The sequence below is a fragment of the Metopolophium dirhodum genome, chromosome 2, assembly GCF_019925205.1.
Source record: "Metopolophium dirhodum isolate CAU chromosome 2, ASM1992520v1, whole genome shotgun sequence".
NCBI lineage: Eukaryota > Metazoa > Arthropoda > Insecta > Hemiptera > Aphididae > Metopolophium > Metopolophium dirhodum.
This window is the reverse complement of record NC_083561.1, coordinates 17,179,994-17,192,181: the sequence shown is the minus strand read 5'-3', so window position 1 is coordinate 17,192,181 and position 12,188 is coordinate 17,179,994.

Below are 12,188 nucleotides of genomic sequence, written 5' to 3'. Positions count from 1 at the left end.
AAAGAAAACGCACTGCGGTGGTCAGAACCCGATTATAATTATTGATTCTTAGTTATTAGTTTATTACTATTAGTAAGTTATCACTTATTATAGTTATTATTTTAATTTCAAACATTTAATTTAACCTTCGAAATTACGGTAGAGGTGGTACGAGTATTTTTGGATTTGATAAAAGACGGCGATTGATCGTATTCAATTAAAAAAAAAATGATGTGTAAATTATTATTCATTAGGCATTTTGTATTATGTACCTGTATAAATAATTATTGTGAGTAACAACTAGAAATATTAAAAAAAAAATAGATATGTTAACTGAAATATTATAACAATTAAACATTTCGATATTAATGTTTAAGTGATTTATAAAATAAAAAATATTTTCCTATAGCAATTTGTATTTTACCACTATACCCAAAAACATATCTATGATTCCTTAATTTTCCTTGCACCAGAAAAAATATATCTTATTCAGTAGCATGCGACAATTTTATTTTTAATTTTGTAGTCAGAAGTGATTCGAGAAGAAACCGCACGGAAAAATAACTGTACAAATTTCCCGATGAAATAAGTCCAATATAAAATCCAATATTTTATATTCATTATTATAATATTATGTAATATTTATTGGTTGGTACACACTGTTATTTTTTAAATGAATGCTCGACACAATAATATAACTATGACACTTGTCTTACGCAATAATGAATATCAATACGCATTGGGTTTTTTTTACCGCACTTTTAGGTGGAATACACCTGATGGCTCAATGCCTGATTTAACCTGGGCAACAACTACCGCAACAACCGTTCCTGCATATTTTTGATGTCCAGACCGAATCCACGCCTACTTATGATTAGCGCACGACTAATTTTCGTTGCATATAATATATCATATATTAAGTAAACCGATATGACAGAGGGTGTAACGGACTTGCGAGGCTCGGACAGACTGTACGCCTAACCCTTGGACTAAGGGTGCAGGTGCCGGTGACACATAATATACCTATATCGCCAGTGCTCCAGAGCCGGTGTGGAAATAGTGTTGCACTCAACTACACGGATCATATCGGATCGCATAGACAAGTATATAAAATGATATTATATCGTAGAGATTTTAGATCGACAGGGCGATAGGTTTGTGGGTCCAACGTGCGGCGAATATTCCCGCTGGACCGTTTGGTCGTCTATTTTCGGACGACGTCGCCGTGGCGTACATAATATTATAGTACGTCGTACACAGCGCATAGTATAGGTATATACACATTATACGTATTATTTATAATATCTATTATAAGTATATATTGTGTACGAGGGAAACTGCCGAAACGCACACACGTGTTTCGTTCGGTTTTTTTTGGTTTTCTCCCCTCAGTCCTTCCCCGTCAGTCCGTTCCTATAGTCGTCGTCGTCGCCGCTACCGCCGACGTACACGCATAGGAACGCCGACAAAATTACGTAAAAAAAAAAAAAAATACCACGTTAAAAAACGCAGAAAAAAAACACTCCCGGGGGAGGTGAAGAGTTGGTTTTCTCAGCGTGCACGACGGACTTTACACGAAGGTTTTCTGGTCGATTTTTTTCATCCCGTCCCTATATAGTAAAATATACGCATACGCATTAAGAACACTTCTTTATATATATAATATTATGATACGTATATTACATACGTGTCCGTCCGAAACGCGAGACGCGCACGGAAACGGGAGATCCACCGCCGTCACATGTGGTTCAACATGTGCGACCAACTAAATTTTACTTATATTTTTTTATGTGCTTCCAACTTACACACACACACACACAGCTCGACGCTTCAACGACTCAAACCGGTCGCTAATGATATTGTTGTTGTCGTGTATATATAATATAATATATTGTACGAATTCAATAACATTTAGCGTGCAGCCTATAATAGCTGCAGTAATCCTATAATGAGGGGTTTTTCCTGATTCACTGAAAAGTGGTATAATAATGTGTCGATTTCGGATACTATGTTTCTTATTTTGTAATTTAAAAATTAATTATGAGTAATAAAAATTGATTTGAGAACTTTACCACGAAAAAATGAAATGATTAAACATTACGGTACTTTAGCAAACTAAACTAAATAATTTCTTGGGGAGGTTGTAATAGTAGGTACTTTAAATTCTAACTTATCACTTGCACAAAAAAAACTAGAAATACGTACACATATAGCTGGGTTATAAGATATGATCTCTAACCTCTAAGATATGATCCCCAATAAAAAATTACGTAGGTATTACTACAGTTACTCTTAGTATCAAATAGCTAAAAATCGGTTTTACACTAATTTATAAGAAGAAAAATTAAAGGAAAAAAGATAGGTATTCATATTGCCTCTTATTCTCTTTATTAAATAAATTGCAATCAAACAACAATCGATATATCAACTTGTTTTTAACCTATAGTGACCCATAAAAATGTTTTATTTATTATTTCTGTTATTAGTTATTACTTATCAGAAGTTTTAGATAAGAGGTGATTTATCCAAGTGGAGACTGGAGATAAAAGCTAGATTTTCCTATATTGTATATTAATACCTTACTTGCAGTATGCTACATTTCAGAAACTACATTTCTAACATTTTAGCAATAAAGAAATTATTTATTATTTTCTATTATTATTATTATTATATTTTTATGAGTATATTTGTTGTGATTATTGTATAATTAGTAGTAAAAATATTATATTTAATTAAACGTTAAGCGGTGAAACTAATAATTTCTCGTACGGCGTGTTTTGTATCATAATAATAATATCAAATATTGTAAAACGGATTGTGTTAATATTAGTTTCATAATTATTTGCCGGGCTGGTAAAATGCATATAATATGCTGTACCAATGAACCATAATAATAGTATTGCTGCTGTTTAGTCGACGCGATCGAAAATGTTTGTTTAATCGGATAACCGCATTGTTTTATTGTTTCCGGTTTTCGTCGATAGGACGTACGTTTAGCTGTAGGTAGGTTAAATAAATTTACATATTGCACTATATCGTTGTGCGCTATTAATTGCACCGAACGTGTTTTCGTTTACACGATTATTCGTACAACAATCGCAATGTATATTATATATTATATTACTGCAGCCCACAGACACTATTCGATTATTGATTAGTCATACGTATACAATATCTGATAGGCTAATATTGCGATAGGTTTAAATCGTGTATAGCGCTTAAATATAAAAATAAAAATTCAAAATTTATAATTTAAAATATTATTTTTGATTTGCTGTCTATATTATATGTTAAATATTTTATACTGGATACTATTTTATATCAGGAGTTATTTTTCCTAATTAAACATTATTATTATGATTAATATACCTACTATCATAGTAGTACTAATTTTAATGCTATTACATTCAATAGGGTTTGATAAGACTTTTTTTTTATTTATACATATAAAAGTGCGCCTTAAAATGCTCGTACGTTTTACATTTGACTTGTGCATGTGTGCGTGCTTCACGTCGTCCATCGCATCAGAAATTGATTTAATTTGGTATAGATAATATGTTAAAATTTAACGAGGCTATACGTATATGGTTATGATGTACGATGGGTTATTGATATTATTCTTTTACCATAATAATATACCAATTATATGTAATTGAAAAAAAATTATAATTTTTTTATAAAATTTTATGTATCGGTGTACCTATAGAGATATAATAATGCTGCCGTTTCTACCGAGTAAGCACGCGTTATCGACGCCTCTATACTAAAATAAAAATCATGTTATAAGTATTATGATCAACGTTTGAATTTAAAACAAATAAATAAATACACGAGTAGGCACCATAATATTATTCTACATCTGTGTTAGGCTTATATTTACTAGGTATTGTTAATACTTAATGATTATATATTCGAATTAATCGAACATAGTTAGACGTGTATAATACATATTTTAACTATTCGTCGATCAAGAGCTATAATATAATAATATTATAACGTCACTTGTCACGCAGGCACAGTACAATATTGTATCCCAATGGCTAATACTATATATTATTTAATCGTTCTAAGGTATCTATATGCCATTCAAAATATTTTAATTTGTTTTAATTATATTGTTTACCTTGAAACAACATAATAAAGCCAATTTATATTACATTTTACTGTTATAAAAATATATATATTACCATAATATAATAATATATTACCTAATATGTACAGTAAAATAATCAACAACCAAAAAATGATAATTTTTAAAACTGTAGAGTTACACAATTCATAAAAAAGTAAAAAATGTTTGAAAACATAATACAATTACTTTTAAGATATACCAACCTGTTTGAGATAAAAAAAAAAGGTGTTTATATTATACTGTATAATTTAATCCATAAACACCTATTGTTTATGACCTTTGTACAAAAAGTTACACTCTTATAACCGGGCGGGGTGCACATTCATCGCAGTCGACTTCAGTGCGAGTAGGTACCTATACTATAAGATATAAAAAGACCTTACCCAAAAATAAAAACAAATAATATTCAGCATACAGAAAGGTGCACAAAAATTGGGCTATCATATCAGTGAATATTAGCATTGGAAAACCCACAAGCACGGATAATACATGTATGTGCCTCCACACGACTAATGGAGGGATAGATAAATATATAACTTTATATAATATGACGATATACCATATACCATGTAAGTTTAAACAAAACGAGTAACTTCAACAACGATGCACATCATGACGTTGAATTAGTAAACTGTTATTTTTTCAATACAATTTACAAAATATATAAAATTACATAGCAGCCATCCCGTTGTGCGTAAACTATGAGTTGCAATTAACTCAAAGTATAATATTTAACGCAATTGTACGCATATTATACCTATTACCTATACCGTGACCGTATGCTAGCTGGTTATACTACGGGTACCTGCAGTATATTATATACCTACATACCGTGATTTGTGAACATGTGTACATTAATTCGATATAATAATATAAAATGAGTGTTAAAAAAAATAATAATAATAAAAACGTGGGACCACGGCAGTATTTCCTGGGCAAAACAAATATTAATCAGCGACAAAGAAATGAATGGAAGGTTCGTTTATAAGAAGAATAGAGGCAAATTTCGAAAATAAAAAGTAATTTAACCTGCTCCAGAGATCGGACAATGAAATCGCGATTGCTTCGGACAAATTACACCTGTTGTGGGTGTTGTGATGTATATTTCTATATCCTTTTCGTCGCTACGCGTCTCCCACCACCCCCGCACGTCGTCTTCCCCGCGCGGTCCTTTCTTTTCAATTTTTCTCCAGAGCCGTTATTTTTTCCCCAACGCGAGCAATCGAATCGTCCGCCGCCGGGATAATGACGTTGACAACGCGCGGGGCGCAAAACACAAAGGATTGATCCGACACCGGCGCATTGTTCTCCGACGTCTATAATGGGAGTGAAGAAGAGAACAGAGGGGAGGGAAGAGAACGAGAGAGAAACACATTTCGGTGAGCGGTTTTTTTTTCCAATTTTTTTTTTTATTTTTACACGGAGAGAAAATGAATAAAAAGAAAAGAAAAAAATCTCTCCGCTGGGATAAAAAAAAAAAAAAAAAAAAAACAAAAAAATAATAATAAACGAAATACAAGAAGAAACGGTATACCTATCTCCGCCGCATGTATATAATATTATATATTTTTATTATTATTATACCTATATATAGAGAACACAGTAGTGCGCAGAAAGAAATTAATCCGCAGGTAGAGGTCCCGTCGGCTGCAGGTACCCGGGCATGTATTATACACCCGCGGGGAGACCGTGTGTGTGTGTGTATAATACCGTGGGTCGAGGCCAGACACGCAACTAGACGTCGTCGTATTATACATATATGGGTATGAATACTCAAGCACCGGCTATAACGCTCGACGGACGGATGACCGGTCGCGTAGGGGTTGTGCGCGAGGGGTGAAAACGGTCGGCCCGACAGGTTTTTACAGTTATACGTCTCCACGCACGCACGCACGCACACATGCAGACACGCACGCAGACGTCTTCGGCGGGTGTTGGGGTTGAAAATGACCCGCGCGCGCGGGGGTTATTGGGCCGGGCGAAACAACCTGTCTGCGCCGCGGCTGCTGGGGCCGGTGCCGGTGTGCTGCGGGTCAGTCTAGACATCACGCACTTGTGGTCTCTCCTCCTCATCGCCAAACAACCCCTCCTCGTCCGGTCCGCCACATATTATATTATGTATACCTATATGGTCTTTGTGCGTGAAGGGTGCGTTTTTGACCTTGAGCATTCCAACGCCCGGCGGTCCGCGTCTGTCCGACCGCCGTCCGTCCGTCCGCTCGCAGTGTCCGCCGCCGCCGCCGCCACCAGACGGTTATACGATTATTATTATTACATATTTTGCGTTCCCCGCCGACGCCGAGACTTGCGAGACAGGTTCTACGCACTGCACGCACACCCTTATAATATGATCGTCTGTTGCGCTTTTTTTTATGATTATTGTGTTTTTTCCTCTCTTATTATTATTATTATTATTATTATTATACTTTATGTATACGCGCGGCACTTTCTCCCTCTGATCTTTGTAAACGTCCACAACTATATATTATATAATATTATTGTACGATGATAATATACATTGCCAGACCTTTTTTCGGTCTATACACATGTATATTATTAACAAACGATGTAATATATTTTAGCCAGTTATAGAGATGTGTGCGAGCAGCGTATAACTCATTTATTATATGTACCGGCCATCGCTATATTACATACTATATAATATAGGGGTGGCCAAACTTTTTTTAAGATTACCGAGAACATATTTTTCCAACAAAGATCAAATAATGCAAAAAAATTATTTTCAAGGCTATTTATCACTATAATATCAATAACAATTAGCAAACATAATATACTTACTCGTATATAAATAATAAAATACAAGTGTAAAGTTATCTAAAAGTTAGTGTTTCACATTAAATTTCTAAATAATTTTAAAATAAATAAATATTATTGTGTTGGCATAAAAGCGTGTCATTGCATATCGTTGGCCAGTTTATTATAACCTGCTTCAGTAGAATAGTCGTTAATTGCTAAACGAAGACGTTAATCTAAATGAGTTCCAACTAAAGCCGGGTTCACACTACACTGTGACGTGTAAAATAATCACAGATACCTTAGTTACCAAACGATACCGCATACCTAGTTTAATATATTCAACTTTTGACCGTGTGGTTACAATTATGTGCGAAAAAGTGATAGCTAAAATAAGATAATATGATGTTATCACCAGGTACAATATTCATATCATTGATGTTGCATTTTGGTATAGACATAATAATACGAAATCACACAACACGACGAGGTGTGAACCCATCTTAAGGGGGATGGACTTTGAAATCGTCCAAAATCGACTGTTAGGCAATCCCTGAATTATAAAGTATTATACTTACGGCCGGTTTCAACTACGTGTTTTCGCCAAGATCGTGGTTAATTTTTTTCGCCAAACTTCATCAGAACGACCTTATATATTAGGCTATACGCGATAGAATATATTGTCGGTTGTCTGCGCGTTTCGTTTTATTGCGTCGTTGATAATATAAAAGGAAGTTATAAATCTAAGAATATTTATGAGTTAGACGACTTATTATTGACTGTTGTTCGCACCTTATAGTGTTGACAAGTATTTTTGGTTTTTTTTGCATCTCAAGTATTATATTACATATTATATTCAATTATTCAAACGTCACAATTCCCAGCTTTGTATAATTGCAATATTGCATAATGATTTCCAGATTGTGTGTAACTCATGTAAGTATAATAATAATAAATTATCGTTAATATAATATTTAAACAAACAATAATAAAACAACGAGAATTTATCAAAAGTCAATCTGAGATTATGATATATTATAATATTTCCGTACTGATAATGTAGGTATTATATTTGTACAATAATAATTGGTATATTGTGCACTGTACAGTAAATATAATTTTACTTTTCAATTATTATTTTTAAATGTCGCATATAAAAAAAAAACACCCATTTGTTTAACAACATCATCCAAATATACCTACGTTTTTATTAGCATTGGTATAACTACAACCTGTATAACGGAATACGGCGAGCGATTACATTTTTACTGGTCTTGGTTAGTCCTCGAGCTAATAATAATTAAATTATGTACTTTATAATGCGCGTACCTACTACAACATAATTATTTTAACTGCTTCGATATTTACGATAATATACGTTGGCGTTTTGTGATTACAATAATTTTATCACGTGGGGTATCGTGCGCTCAAATTCATGAACGTTGAAAGGCAAACAGAAATTCATTTTTATGACACCCGTTTTTCTTACAATAATACGTTAGTAAAATAAAATATGTGGTTATGTTATTTAATTATGTTGTATACCTATATGTTGAACGAATTGAATTTACTAAAACAATTATTGTGCACGAGAGTTTTAAAAGGTAGCCGTTAAAATGAACTGTTAAGTTAATCGTAATCGCACTTTTAATCGTTCGTTAGGTCGATACTAAAGTCCTAAACTATACTTATAAGTACCTATCTATCGTGGAATCAGATATAAGTATTCGTATTTCGTAAGGACATGCTCGTATTTATGTACAATAACTGATTTACTGACGTTAAACTGTGAAAAATATTTAACTCTCTGTGAATATTATGTTATTGTGACAAAAAAAAAATATAACTTCTATTTTTTATTTTCTTGAACCATAATGACGCATGTCATATACACACTCACAATCAGAATAATCGACACATCGGTGCATAAAGTTGATGGTATAATTATTTATTATATATATTTTATGATATGTTTATAATATATTTATAATAATGTTCATTTTTTTAATATACTTTGAAATACGAATGAATATTATTAAAATAAATCTACATAATAATATTAATCAGATTTGTTACTCGGTTACATATCAACTATTGTAGTGTGTGTCCATCTGGAGTAATGATTTCTTCTGCAACTCATTACCAGCCGGAGGGGTTTTGATTGAAGGTATTTCACTGTCTGCAAATGGAAAATATTATTAGTATTATAGAATTTAAACTTACCTCGTTATTTTACAAAGACGACTTGAGAGGCGATTCACAGAATGGTCGTACAATAAATTCCTTCGGGTGACATCAACTGACTTGTATCTGATACAACGTAAATAGACAATATTATGACATTAATACTACGGTTTTACATTTGTTGGAAACCTTAACCATGGATCCTTTTCAATAATTTAAATATATATACCAACATTATCATATTATTAGCCTTGATTTACTTACTGTCAATATTCAATCGGCGACCTACCTACCAGCTATCAATAATTTAAACTTCAAAGAAATTTTTTTTCATAATTTAAAATGTTATAAATAATTATCAGGTACTGAAAGACTACAGCTTAAATATATTAATTTAAACTTATAACTTGTAGAATGGAGAATAAGGGAGTAAACTTGTGAACTTTGTTTTAAAGAATATTAATTTTAGTTTGGATTTTATTTTTTATACTCTTTCAAGATATACTGGCAATTTTTTTTATTCAACGATATCATAAATATTTCATAATGTGCAGTCAATAATTGTAAGTGCATATGTAAACATCAAGATATGTGTGCGTTAAATAAACAGTAGGTACTACAGGAGGTATTATCAAAATAACTGTCTCCTCAATCGGAAAATAGTTTACCGGTTACTGATGTCTGGCTAGAATGTTAGATAATACAAAAGAATCCCCTGGACCCTTTAAAATGTGTATCGCATTCGTTACTATAGCTGTAGATTGTAGGTATATAAATTATTGGATTTAAATTGTATGCACTTCAAAATGTAGATAACATAATTATGATGCACTATCCATTGTGAAACAAATAAAGTTGAAAAAATTAAAAGCTTAGATATAAAGCGTATAACATACTATATTATAATTATTATATCAAATAATGCTCTCATTTTATTCACAAATATTTTTAAAGAATAACTATTTTATTGTATCAAATGATAAATATTATATTTTTATTGAAAACGTTATCATTGAGCATATCGCCATGACACATTGCTATTGAACTATTAGGTATTAGGTACTGTGTATAAAATGACAGAACCTTAGAAACATTATTATTATTCTACTTTTGACATTTAACATTGCCTAAAAACAGGTTCATAAAATCTATAGTATTCTTGAATACATTTCTAACATTATTTTTCTATTGGTATACATCACTATTATAAAATTATGCAGATTTTAATCGCCTTTCTTACTATCAATAATCCCTAGTCGATTTCATCATTGATAGCACACAACATGAATATTGTATTATATTATAACTGTTTGAAAAATATCGCGTTTAAAAACTAACCCCACCACGTTCCCCGACCTTTTACGGTGCGTTTTTACCATCCGGTCTGCAGTTTTGTGTCGTACCTACGATAAAGCTGTATTATAGTAGCGTACGAGCGTACATGCGATGGAAAAAAAAAAGTATGACGTGCGTCTTTGGGTCACGACCTACCAATATTTTAATTTTTGGAAGCGCACAATATGCGCACACTTCACGTCTGAACCGACAGAGGCAGAACGCACATAATATTATATTATTCAGTTTATAGGTATACGACTCCACCCCTCGTATACCGCGGTAGACGCATTATGGTCGTACGCAACACGCGAAGTCTTACGTTATTATTATTAAGTACTGTCGCCGAAACGGAAGACGACCGTTCGATTTCAGGCGAAACCGTGTGTCCGGTGTGGGCCTAATTATTATTATATACCGAAAACCTCAAGTGTCACCACACAGACAGCACACACGCACACACGCACGCACACACACACACACACACACACACACACACACACACACACACACACACACACACACACACACACACACACACACACACACACACACACACACACACACACACACACACACACACGCACGCACACACACACACACACACGCACACACACACAAGCACGCTGCACCTATATACACGCGGACATCTGTTGCCTGGGCGGTGTATTTTGGCATACCGTGTGAACTGCAGTTAGGCCGTCTGCCGAGATCGTAAAACGTTTCGCGACCGAGGGCGCCGTTTACACCGCTGCCGCAGCCGTCGTAAATATTATATTATTGCGCCGGAGGAAATGCTGCACGGACACGGACGGACGGAGACGCACATTTCGTAAATATTATTGAATTTAATGTAATATCATTGGTCATTTCCGGACAACCGGTAAACGGCAGTATAGTAATGGTATATGGTGACCACCCTAGGGTTCGAGATTCATGCACATAAGACAGACGGATATGAGTACAACGATTATACAATAAAACGTTTTTATATGTTTTATAATATTATGCATGACGGAACGAAATTATTACAAACAAAAGACATTGGAAGTGTCATTATTCACAAGATACGAATTTGTAGAGGAATTAATAGGTTGGTATTTCATTTTATTTAGAAAATATACTGTACCTAACTGTCACATAATCTTCTAAAATAAATTTTAATATTAAACATTGACTTGAATACATCTCTTCCATGAACAAAATATTGCTAACATTTTTATCTGTTTGATACGTATCTAAATCGTATTCATCAGTCAATGTAAATTTAAACGGTTTATTTATTTTTACAATATTTATCTGCGAATAATACTAGTAGGTAGGTATAATATGTAAAAAAAAATGGAAAATATGCAAAATTTTGTGTTGGAATACCCTGTATGATTATTAAATTCGTTATCCCGCATAAACGGATATATTATATAATAAATGCAATAATTCAAACAATATTAGCACCTATACTTAATAAGTTACTCCGGAAAGGATAGTCTGTCATAATAACTCTACTTCTATACTGTGTAAAGTGCACAAAATAATATTATACTCAGGTACATTCTAATATAACAACGATAGTAATAAGTAATAACAATAGTAATACAAAATGATAATAATGATGATAATATAGGTACACGTCATATATAATGAAGGATTCGTGTCGTATACACCACTACACTAATTAGTATATTATACTTATACATTATGACACAATAGCACACGTATACCATGTTATAACCACCGCTTTTAATTACAATAATAATATGTGTTTATGATTGTAATAACAATAATATATAATATGAATAAACAG